The 12,204-nt window shown below is 47.7% G+C and overlaps 1 long non-coding RNA gene and 2 other non-coding genes across 6 annotated transcripts; all 3 read left to right on the forward strand.

Annotated features, from left to right (window-relative positions):
* Window positions 1–1,737: 1,737 nt before the first annotated feature.
* Window positions 1,738–11,029, forward strand: LOC127031347 (uncharacterized). 4 transcript variants are annotated; one of them, XR_007768514.1, is made up of 5 exons: window positions 1,738–1,911; window positions 2,689–2,770; window positions 6,745–6,877; window positions 8,343–8,924; window positions 9,752–11,029. It is a non-coding gene; the product is annotated as an uncharacterized LOC127031347 (long non-coding RNA). The 4 variants fall into 4 exon arrangements; XR_007768516.1 differs by having other exon boundaries at window positions 8,343–8,386; window positions 8,848–11,029; XR_007768513.1 differs by having other exon boundaries at window positions 8,343–11,029.
* LOC127032002 (small nucleolar RNA SNORD126) lies at window positions 8,495–8,571 on the forward strand. Its single transcript, XR_007768700.1, has one exon. It is a non-coding gene; the product is annotated as a small nucleolar RNA SNORD126 (small nucleolar RNA).
* Window positions 9,332–9,478, forward strand: LOC127032000 (small nucleolar RNA SNORA79). The gene has a single exon (XR_007768698.1). It is a non-coding gene; the product is annotated as a small nucleolar RNA SNORA79 (small nucleolar RNA).
* Window positions 11,030–12,204: the final 1,175 nt, after the last annotated feature.

Here is a 12,204-nt window from a genome sequence, read left to right on the forward strand (position 1 = left end):
CAACTCCAATCTTTTCATGTTCTCTGTGTGTGTATGTATATCTTCCTACTGTATTTTCCACTCAATGCATCTGATGAATTGAGTTTTAGCCCACGTAAGCTTATGCCCAAATAAATTTGTTAGTCTCTAAGGTGCCACAAGTACTTCTCTTTCTTTCTTAAAAATAAATTAAAAACAGGTGGTTAGAGGCATTAAGGCATCTTTTAAAAATTGGAAGTTAAATCCTACTGAGGAAAATAGAAAGAAACAAACTCTGGCAGGTCAAGTATAATAATTAGGCAGGTCGAAAAAGAATTTGAAGAGCAACTAGCCAAAGTCTCAAAAATCAACAGCAAAGAAATGTTTAGGTGCATCTGAAGCAGGAAGCCTGCCAAACAATCAGTGGAGTCACTGGACAATCGAGGTGGTAAAGGAGCACTCCAGGAAGACCAGGCCCTTGCAGAAAAGCTAAATGAATTCTTTGCATCTGGCTTCACTGCTGAGGATGAGAGGGAGGTTGAAAATCCAGACTCCTAGGCTTTATTCCCAATTTTGGGAGGAGAATGAATCAGGAGACCTGGGTTCTATTCTCAGCTGGGCCAGTGACTCACACAAGTAACTTGGGCCCAGATCTCACAGATATTTAGGTGCTTAATTCCCAGTGAGAGTTATACACCTCAGTACCTTTGAGAAGCTGCACCTTCCCCTATTTCAGAGCCTGTTTCTCCACTTGTAAAATGGTGACAATAATGCTTACCTTTGGGCTACGCAGGGAAAGGACAATTCTGCTGTGAAATACACCAGTTTAAACCTGGAGCTGGCTGAAGTTAACAGGGTTATGTCAGTGTAAGTGAGAAAACAGTATGGTAGGAAGCATGGTACACAAGAGATTTTATTATTTTCCTTTGCAGATTTTGCCAAGATTTTCCACATTTGTTACCCACAAATGTTATTGAAGTCCTGCATTGCAGATGCCTCCCCCTAGCCTTTGTTGACTCTGAATCTGGATATATATTAGGATTGTCAAAGGCTTGTGAGGGTATTAGGTGCCTATGGAAGTTAGGGTGCTTAGGTACTTTTGAAATCCCACTAGATACTTTTCAGCATCTTTAGGTGCCTATACGACCTGGCTCTCTACTGCCGGTATCTTTCCATATTTTCCAGTCCTGGGACTTCAGAATGAGGAAAATCCAAAGTGATATATAAATGTGAAATATGTTTATTGATATTACACTATTTATAAGGGGTTTGGAAATCAAAATGACCCCACCATTACAGGGCTAAATTTTTTAAAACTAGGAGCCTAAATGCAGATTCCTAAACTCTGATTTAGCCTCCTAAATAAGTGACTTTCAGAAATGCTGAGCAGGGTTGCTCAGTACTTTTGAATGTCAGCCCAATTTACAGCCCACCTACGGATTTCTGGACAGTGCCTCTGAAAACTGCAGCCTAGCTTTTCAAATGTTGGCTCAAGATTGTATTCCCTAATACAGACTGAAAAATCTTTGAGATTTCACAGAAAACCACGGGTTTCTGTCATACACATTTTCCTAAAATCAGCTCTGTAAAGGTCTTTCGACACATGGTTTGAAGCCACGGATTAATGTTTCTGCCTCTCGTTCACTTCAATCAGAGAAATAACACTGACTAGTTCGTGTTCTCAGCCAATCGCAAAGCAGCTGTCTTCCCTCTCCCACTTACCACTTCCTCTTATCTGTCTCTCTTTCACCCTCACTGTACTTTCTGTATCCTGTTTCTATACTCCGAGAGCGAGGTTAGTGTGGTGGGGAAGTTGCAAGTTCTCTAATGCGGTTTGAATCGTTTGCTGGCTACCCACGTGTTAGGATCGAACCCCGTGTTCAGACTGTAGGTGGTGAAGAGCGGTGTTCCGGCGGAGGGAATCGGGCCCTGGGGCTGTTGAATTCAGAACAGGTGGGGCAGAAGGTTAGTGGGAAAATGCTCTGTTAAAACTGTGAGATTGTGTTGAAATTCCCATTGAATTCGCAGTATCTGGGCGAAACGGCTGGCCTGATTTGTCCCTGGGTTTTAATAAATGACCATGTGGCTGGCCGCAGCGTTTCTCTTCAGGCCTGCATGAAGCGAAATGTGCTGTGGAAAGAGTTTATTACCCCTCTCTACTCATCTCTTCTCCCCCGCCTGCCCCCGATGTGCTTTGGTGACTTTTTTCAGGGCAGGCAGGGAGCGTGCTGCAGAGCTCGGGAGCGAACCCAGGAGTTAAATTCTGCCCTTTAATCCAGTGAATCCTCCTCGAGGGGGAGCAAAGTCGTGGGGCCAGTTCCTGCTGCTATAACCAAACCATAATAAATGGCAGGAGTTTTGTGTACGGGTGTATGTCCCTTTAAGAGGAAAAAGTACATGGCAGCGGTGAAGGCTGAACAAAGGACGCCCTTACTGCGGGGGGAGCAGGGTTAGGAAGGTGGCTTCCCACTTCCGCCACGTGTTCTAGGGCTAGCAGCCTCCTTCGGGGTGTGGAATGAGCTGGGAGGGGGGTTGACTTGGGGTTCAGAAGCGTTGCTGGCAGTGGTGAGATTGCTCATGCGGGGGATGTGTTTGGGGGAAGGATGGGAGCTGAAGGTCCCTCTAGACCTCCTGTCTCTAATGTAATATCTGTGGTGGTGTTGGATGTGTTCTGCTTGCCAGGTTTTGGTCTGTGTATCCTAAACCACTGTTTGTATCCCTTCATTTTAGGCTGAAAATGGAATTGATTTGCTGGGAGGAAACAATTGCGTTGGACCAGTGCCATGTTCCAGATATGGGGAGCAATGAGCTGGTATGAGATTGACTTCTTACAGAGGAAGGGGAATCTCTTGCCCAGGGATCTAAACTCTATATAACAGCAAAACTGTTGAAATCTAGGAGCAACTATAGTGGGTTAGAAGAGGGGGGCTGGGAGTCAGGACCCCTGAGTTTTATTCCCAACTTTGGGGGAGTGTGAACCAGTGGCTAGAGCAAGGGAGTCCAACCTAGCTGTAGAGAAGGAGGACTCCTGGATTTTAATTGTCTACCTCTCTTTAAGGGCTTCACCAAGATGGGTAATTTCCAGGGCCGCCTAGAGGATTCATGGGGCCTGGGGTCTTTGGTGGTGGGGGGGCCCCACCTTCGGTGTTAATTCGGCGGTGGGGGGTCCTTCTGCTCTGAGACCTGCTGCCAAAGTGCCCTGAAGACCCGCGGCAGGGGCCCCCGCTGCTGAATTACCGCCAAAGACCTGGCACTTAGTCAGTGGGTCCCGCTTTGGCAGTAATTCGGCGGCGGGGAGTCCTTCTGCTCCGGGGCAGAAGGACCCCCCACCACCGAAGATCCGGAGCAGAAGAAGCTCCGAGGGCCCTGGCCCCACGGGAGTTTCCGGAGCCCCTGGAGCGAGTGAAGGACCCCGCTCCAGGGGCCCCAAAAAACTCTCATGGGGGCCCAGGGCCTGGGGCAAAGTGCCCCACTCCCCCCCCCCCCCGGACGGCCTTGGTAATTTCCAACCTGGAGCGAGGACTCTAGAGTATTCCTGTTAGATCATGGTCCTGCCTGCCAGACCACCTATCTCCCTTCCCCCAGTTAGTGCAGGCTGAGGTGTGTCAAACCTTCAGCTCTGGCCTTTGGCTTATAGCAGATGTTTTCAGCTCTGACTTTATCAAAGTGTCAGTTGCCAGTTGTGTTGACCGATCCAGCATTCAGCTACGATCATGGAGCGTAGTAGGAATGACTTGTGGCTTTTGGGCCTTGCTAACCTACTAGCTTGTGAGTGTCTTGAGGCCTTCAGGCTGGTGTTGCCTTAGTGATGTGAACATCAGATTTTAAATCCTCATTGTCCAGGATTGGTTCTTCTCTTCCTCTGCAGAGAAATTAATGCTATTGGTCTGAAGCTGTTCAGGTCTCTTGCTTGGGGCGTGAACAAAATTTGAGATCCTGCCTGCTCACTGTGGACGTTAAAAGGGCCATACCCACGTGGTTCTCGGGCAATATTCAGAGCCAGGGGCCCTGCTCTTCCAACATTTGGGGCTGGGCGCCCCCCCACTGCACCCTCTACCCGAGCCCCTCCAGCACCCCAAACATCTTATCCCCAGTCCTAGTCAGAGCCCTCACCTCCCCACTCCTACTCTTGCCCTGAGCCCTTCCCACACCCCAAGCCCCCCATTGCCAGCCCCAGACAGAGCCCTCACTACCTATATCCCTACTCTCACGCTAAGCCCCCCCACTCTCCAAATCCCTCAGCCCTGCACCTCATCCCTCTGCACCCCTCCCATCCCCAAACTCCCTCCCAGAGCTTGCACCTCAATCCCCTGCCCCAGCCTAGGGCCTGTACCCCAGACCTCCTCCCTCACCCAAACTCCCTCCCAGAGTCTTGGGCAGGTTGGAAGGTGGCGTTTGGACAGGGATGGGTTCTGAGCACTGCCAAAATTTCTACAAACATGCCACCCCTGTTTGTAAGCATAGTAGGGAGCTTAGCCAATTGTCTGTCTGCTAAAACAAGGATTCTCAACCTTTTTCTCTGAAGTCTCCAGAAAAATGCTATTAAAAACTCCAGGGTCCAGCAGGGGTGTGTGGGTGGGGAGGATGGGGGCGGTGTCTGGGCTTCAGGGGAGCAGGAGGGGTATTTGCCTGGCAGAGCTTGAGGCTTTAGCTCTGCGGGGCTCGAGACTCTGCGTTTTCTGTCCTAGGCCCCTTTCAAGACTGATTCCCCACTCTGGCACTCTGAGTGTAGAAGGTGGGGAGCCCACAAGGATTCTAAAAACAAATACATGCCACTCCAGGCTTGTATTAAAGTCCCTTGGTTTCAGTTTCTGTCTGACCTTGGATTGGTAGATGGTGCCACCACCTAAATGCAGAACCCCTTTGAGGCCCAGGAAGGCGCACTTGGGGATTCCTTCCTGTGAGGTACCCTCAAGCCCTTTAACCCTCCTCCCCGCTTCCAGGGAAGAGCTGAGAAAGAAGGAAAAAAAAATGAGGAAATCAGTTCTTGCCACCAGGTAGTTAAACAACATGTGCACAAACCTCTTCAGACACACAAATCCAATTCTACTCTTAAAGGTATTCTTTTTCTTTTTTTAATTAATATTTACATCTGGGTATTTAGGCTTTTGCTAGATTTAAAAAAAACAATTACAAGGATTAAGCATCAAGAATAGTTTTCTTGAGATACGATTTAAAGGTTACAAGCAAAACAAAAGCACCTGGGGTTAGCACAGAGGAGTCCACAAGCCATAAAGCAATACAAAATGAGAAACCGAAATGCATCATCCTAAACATTTCCTAATCTACTTATGTACTCGGGGTTCCAAATTAATAGTTTCTAGGTATGATACTGAGGATTTTTCATACCTGACCCCAGGCTTCTTACACTATAGCTCTGCCCTGTACCCTCTCTCTGGGAGAACAACCACAGACAGACAAAAAGGGAATCTTTGTTTCAATATTAAAAAGTTCTAGTCTTCTCATTGGCTCTTTTGGCCAGGTGCCCACTCACTTCTTTTTCCCTGTGCATAGCAGTGAAACTTTTTTAACTGTACAGCAGAGGTGGGCAAACTACAGCCTGAGCTCCTGCCCCGGGAGGCTCGCCTCCGGCCTGTTCCCCTACTGTTCCTCCTCCCCTGCAGCCTCAGCTTGCCTTGGTGCAGTGCTCTGGCTGTAGGGATATGAGCTCCTGGGGAAGCGCAGCTGCAGGGCCTGACCTGACCAGGTGCTCTGTTCTGCACGGTGGCGTGGCTGGCTCCAGCTGGATGGTGCGGCTGCCTGTCCTGCTGCTCTGGGCAGTGTGGCTATAGCACTGCCAGCCATTGTGCTCCAGGCAGCATGGTAATGGGCAGGGAGCAAGAGGGGGTTGGATAGAGGGCAGGGAAGTTTGGGGTGAGCGTCAGGGGGCGAGGGTGTGGATAGGGCTTGGGGTGGTCAGAGTGCAGGGAACGGGGGTTGAATGGGGGCAGGGGTCCCCTGGGGCAGGGGTCGGGGGGGACAGGGAGAAGGGGTGGTTGGATGGGGCAGAGTTTCCAGGGGGGCTGTCAGGAAGGGTGGGAGTTGTTGTGGCGGGGGATCCAGGGGCTGCCAGGGAACAAAGGGAGTTGGATGAGGCAGGAGTCCCAGGGGGCCGTCAGGGGACAGGGGGGTGGTAGATGGGGCAGAAGTTCCGGGGCGGGGCCTTAGAGGGCAAGAAGCAGGGCGGGGAGGTGTTGGATGGGGGGGGGCAGGCCATGCCTGGCTGTTTGGGAGGCACAGCCCCCCTCGCCCCCCCACCTTACCAGCCCTCTGTACAATTTTGGAAACCGGATGCAGCCGTCAGGCCAGAAAGTTTGCCCACCCTTGCTTTACGGGTAGCACAATTAGATAACAGCGACTAAGAGGGATTTTATAGCTGCTGGCTGGCTGGATGCCCATAAAAGGAAGTTGCCGCCCAACTTCTTTTATCACAGCGCCAGCCAGCCCAATGCCAGCCCTGCTTCATGGAGCAGCCACGGGCCCCCAGTTGAGAACCGTTGTGCTAAAATATCCCCCCCTTCCCCCTTCTCCTGTTGCACTTTGCTCTGGCTATCTCTCTCCACCCTAGAAGTGACTTCATTTTAGTCCTGCTGTCTTCCCCTCCTTGTATAGTGTTAGCTTTTCCTGCCTAGCTATGCCCAGGTAGAACTAGCCTGTGGTGTGCTGGGGAATTTGGGTTTAGATGGGTCCAGAAGCAACTCTGATCTCTAGTATAGCTGTAGCAGCAGGGCAGAGGAAGAGGGTTTGTGGATCATGGTCTTATGAATGTTACTTTTCCTGTTTCAGATGGTGAAGAGGCAGGAGACTGACTCCCCAACCCCACAAAATGATTGAGGCTGAAGAGGACAAATGAAGTAACTGAATCTTGAAAATGGGCTGAAATGAAACATCCCGGACCTGAGCACACAGGATAGTAGGGGTAAGAGTCTCCTGCTGAGTAGGGCCTTAAAGAAAAGGGACTGAGTGATTTAACAGCCTACATGAGCTGAGTTAAGGATAATCAGCTCCTGTGCTTTCAGGGCTTGCTCTGATCTCTGTGAGGGCTAGTGGGGAGTAGCCAGAGGTGTGTTGCTGGAGGTATAGGGTGACCAGATGTCCCGATTTTATAGGGACAGTCACGATTTTTGGGTCTTTTTCTTATATAGGCTCCTGTTACCTCCCCACCCCCATCCTGATTTTTCACACTTGCTGCCTGGTCACCCTATGAAAGCAGGATGCTTGACTTGATGGGCCCATCCACTGTTTTATTAGTAGTTATATTACACTGTTGCCTAGAAGCCCTACTGTGCTGGAGGTTGTAGAGTCACTTAAAGAGACCATCCCTGTCCCAAAGATTTTTTGTTAGCTTTCTCTGCTTAGGTTGTAAAGGATGGAAGACAGGAAGTATCAGCATTACAGATGAGGAGAGCTGAAGACTGAGATTTTTTCAAAGGAGCCCAGTGGAGTTAGGCACCCAAACCAGAGATTTTAAAGGACTTATTTGAGGTCACCCAGGGAGCCTGTGGCAGAACTGAAAACTGAGCCCAGTTGTCCCAGTCCAGAGCCTTAACTACACAACTATCTTGAGGGTGGGTGTTGATTGGAGACCCGGCCCACAAGACATTTCTTCTCAGACCCATGAGATCCTTCTGTGCTTTGTCACTGGTAGTGTCAAAGCTGGGTTTGAGGGTGTGGGTGGAGTCTGCCATGAGTATATTCAATCTGTCTTTCACCTGATGACGCATGCCCTGAGCAGACCCCACTGCATTGCGGATGGAGAGATGTATTAACTCCCTCTCCCATTTTGAGCCTGCAATGAAATCTAGTAGATGTGGTTAAGGTTTAAGACCTGGAGGAATCATTATGACTAGATAGACTGACTCCCTGCATCGTAGGAAGCATAGAAAGTCACCTAGTAATCCCCCCTATGAATCCCTGACTCCTTCCCATTTCTAAAACTCAACCATTATCCCCCCTATCCCTGCATGCTGCTTTTAAATAGTTCCATGCACTAGCCCTTCTCGCCTCACTGCATTTCCAGGTAACTTCACTGTGCCATTTCCCTGGCTGGAACTGCTGTGCCCTTACAAGTTACTCATATGGCCTTATTGAAAAGCCAGATCTTTGTAGGCCAGATGGAACTGTTAGATTGCCTAGTCTGAGCTCCAGTTTAATACCAGCCGGAGAACTTCACCTAGCGATCCCTCTGATTGTATTTGATTAACGCATCCCTCCTAGAAAGGCATCCGTCTTTAATTTTTCAGCATCCTTATTAAAATTTGGACTCCAGAACTGGATGTGATAATCCAGTATCAGACTCACTAGTGCCATATACATGGGTGAAATCACCTCCCTGCTTCTACTGGCTAGTACCTGTGGGGATTTTATCTGTCATCTTCTTGCAGGTGGAGTTGGGAAGCTCGGGAGTCCATGTTGGAACATGAGGCAGGTGGGTGAGGAAGCAGCTGAAATTCTCAACCACTTGAGGTTTCAGAGTCCTGGGTGGTGTTTTGTGTGTGGGAGGGGCAGCCGCATTGCCACTTGTAGGACTAGGAGGACTCTGCTGTGATGAACTGCATGTTCAGTCCGTGTTTCACCTGAATACCCTGATTACACACATGCCCTGAGCAGACTAATGAAACAAACACCTGCAGCAGAGGTCTGATTTGGAGGAAAGCTGATGTTCTAATGGTCTCCAATGCAACCCCATAAGTCCCAGGCAGTGAGGAGAACAAGTAGCAGATCCATGCAGACTCTTCAGAAACTTGGTTCTGGTTTTTGTGCAAATGAAGGAGTATACATGCAAGGAAAAGTCTTCCATTTAGTTGATAGCTCTTATTTTTTAATTTTTTTTATTTTTTCCCCTTTCTCTCCATTGACTTGGAAATATTTCCTCCCTGTATCTATAAGGGCAGGAACTCTAAAAACAAAATTGGATGGTTTCTCCTCTCCCTCCTCACCCTGGATGCCTTATAGGAATCACAGATGTAAGTACTGCTGGAATTTCGTATCCATCCAGTTGCTTAGCATGGCCTCATATTGGTACCCCAGGCCAATGTCACCATGGGGGCAGGTATGGGACGAGAAAGAGGTACTATGGCAGACCTAGCAGTAACAAATGTCTGGCATAGCATATACCATGCATTCCTCATTCAGTGACAAAACAGTCTCTGAATTGATCTTCCAAACATTGCCAGGCTGTCTTTCATTACCTGAAGCTGCAGATGCCTTCAGAAAGCCGTATCTTTCTGCACATATGAATAGGAACTCCTTTCTGCAGGATTTTAGTAAGGAAACTGCTTAGTAAAGGTTTGCTCATTAGGGAAATTCATGGTGTATCTCTCTAGGGAATCCTGTTGCTTTCAGAGCTGCTCATTTTAAGGGAGAGTGGTCGTGATGACCGTTCCTCGTACTGCCATGAGCCATGGGCAGTGAGATTTTGTGTCATCGCAGATTAAACTTGGCCTTTCTTCACTCAGAGTGCTCTTGGATGGGTTTGGCCGTCCGTTGGCACTTCTGAATTTTGCAGGGTCAGACACTCAAAAAGGCAGAGGGGGACTGGACTTTTGGGGAAAGAAATGGGGTTGAAAAACCAGCTGTTCTGTACATATTTCTCTGTAAACTTTGGGCAGTGGGCTATGGTAACCAGATAGTAATTTTACAATGTGAATTGAAAGATTGCCTGAGCTGAAGCGGTAGGAGCTATGCTGGCCTCAGCTGGGAGGAGTTAGTGCAGTTAAGCTATCTAGTTTTCCAAGAGGCAACTGTGTGCTGCATTCTGCATCTTTAATACTGAGATTCCTTATCTTTACAGGGATGATTTGAGATGGGCCTTCAAGGAAAATGTATCTTTCTCTCCACCGACGTCAATTGTAAGAGAGAATTTGGGCCCTGAAGATTAAAAGTTTTGGCCTGTCTCTGATCTGTATTACAGGGACTCTTCGAAGTTATGTCCAGGAAAGTTTGTACTAAAAACAGGATTAAACTAGAATGGATGTGTAAGAGTTGGGTATTTTTGTAAAAAGTTCAGTAGTAGAACTGAGGGGGAAATGGAGCTTTCTCAACTGTAATCCACTGGTGTGAATTCAGCCCAGGTCAATAGTGGTTGTGGTTGAGATTTTCACAGGAGACTTAAGGGCTTTAGATGGCATGCTGCTTTAGGCTCCTTTTGAAAATCCCAGATATTTTTAAAGCTCTTAGTCACTGTAATATCTGTGGACTTGTACAAAATTGAGGCTACGGATAGTTAATCAACATTGATCTATTTATTGCTTGGTCCAAAATTACTTTCCACTTTTCTGTGAATTTACTCTCCCGTGTCCACTGTCTGTCTTCTACTACCAGCACCATTTAGGTTAAGCTGAGATTTTCAAATGTGTGGAGGATTTGGACACTCAGTTCCCATTTAAAAAATTAATGGGAATTTAACAGGCATATGCCATAGATTTGAAAATCCTTAACCTAAATGTATTTAAACTACGTCTCCCTCACTCGCCTGACACCAGCACAGACCCTTATTTCGTGCTCCCAGTGTTGTCATCCTCTCATCCCTTTTTTCTCTCCACCCCAAATATGTAGATACTTTCCCACTGAGTGGGCAGCCACCACTGCACATCACCTACATATTACCGCTCTTGTGTTGAACAGCAGTGAGAGAGATGGAGCTGAGCACTAGGGCTGTGTGAACTGACTTCAGCAACATGTGGTTTTGAGTTTAGACATCCTGGATAATATGGAAGTCAGGAGAAAATCTCAATGTCATGAGAAGAGATGCCAAGCTGGACCCTCAAAACCAGGGCCATCCGAGAAAACATGGGCCATTTGGTCATCAAGAGTTTTAACGAGTTTATGGGGATTCAGCTGAAAACAAAAAAACAAGCATTTCCCCAAAACCATGTTTTTAAAGCAGAATGAATCTAAAAATTTTGTAATTATCCTATTTGTCAATCATGTGGAACTCCTCCTTATGCAGAACTTGCAGTTTTATTTTTTTAATGTGATTGCCTTTTTACTGTGTGTGACAGTCTCACTCAATTTGATAGCATTTCTGTGTATTTGTCTGTACATGTGTAATGTGATCACTTTTCAACACTATGCTCTCCTTTCCAGTTTTTTCAGGGAATGTTTGAGGTGCTGAGGGCCAAGAATCTATTGATTTTGGAGAAAATTGGAAAACTGAACGGGAAAGTGGAGAGAGAGAGAGAGAGAGAGAGCTGGATGGATACACAGAGCCCCTGCTAGCTGTGTAGCACAACTGCAGATTCAGGCAACTCTGCAATTGACTATAGACTCAAGAACTGGTTAATGGCAGCCATTAACCCCTTTCCCCCATAACAATGCCCCTATCTAATGTGTGTGTCCTACCAACAGAATTTAACATTTGGCACCCTGAATAGCTTCTAGACAAATAATGGGGTGTGGAAAATGGGGCATGCACACAGCCTCAGCGTGGCGGGGGGTGGAGTGGGAGAAGAGCAGGGAGTGCACAGAATCTAGTGAGGAAAATTGGTTTGGGGGAAGGAGGCATGCAGCTCCTTCCATAGAGGAAACTAGAGTGCAGAAAGACCCCTTGAGTTGGGGATGATGGGGAAGAATGGGGAAGTGGGGCACACACAGCTGCTGGCATGGGGGGAGTTGCAGCAAGCCCCTGAATTGGAGGGTGGCATATAGGGTACTCATCGAGAAATGCAAAGAGTCCTTGATGTATACCATAAGCTCAGCCTACAGAAGCAATGAAATATGCAAACCACCAAGCTAAATTCAAATTAACAACATAATCCAACACTATTGAACCCTCCAAACTAGATGGTAAGGTTTGCACTTATCAGGTTGGGTGGCTGATTGAATCCACATGGAGTTATTTTATGACATAGTTATTTTGGGGGGATGGAAGGGGGGAGGTGAAATTAGGACAAATGGAGATGTCTGTTAGCATCCTGTCCCCTTCCAGCAGCAGCTCCATCAGTGTTGGAGGCAGGGTAGAGAGAATAAAGAAATGGTTGCTCACTTATCACCTATGTCATGCAGAAAAGCACCATTTTGATCTGGCTGTTGGCGGGATCCTATAGGTGCTGTTTTGATGTGGGTTGAGAGGGTGGTGTGCGAGTGCCATTTTGATAAAGTTTTTATGGGGGACCATGGATGCAATTTTGAGGTGGGTTTGGCAGAGGTGCACTGTGTGAGTGCTATTTTGATATTCATTTGGGCTCAGTGCCATTTTGATGTGGGTTAGGGCAGGGATTGGCAACCTTTGGCATACAGCCAGCC

Source organism: Gopherus flavomarginatus, chromosome 11 (genome assembly GCF_025201925.1).
Source record: "Gopherus flavomarginatus isolate rGopFla2 chromosome 11, rGopFla2.mat.asm, whole genome shotgun sequence".
NCBI lineage: Eukaryota > Metazoa > Chordata > Testudines > Testudinidae > Gopherus > Gopherus flavomarginatus.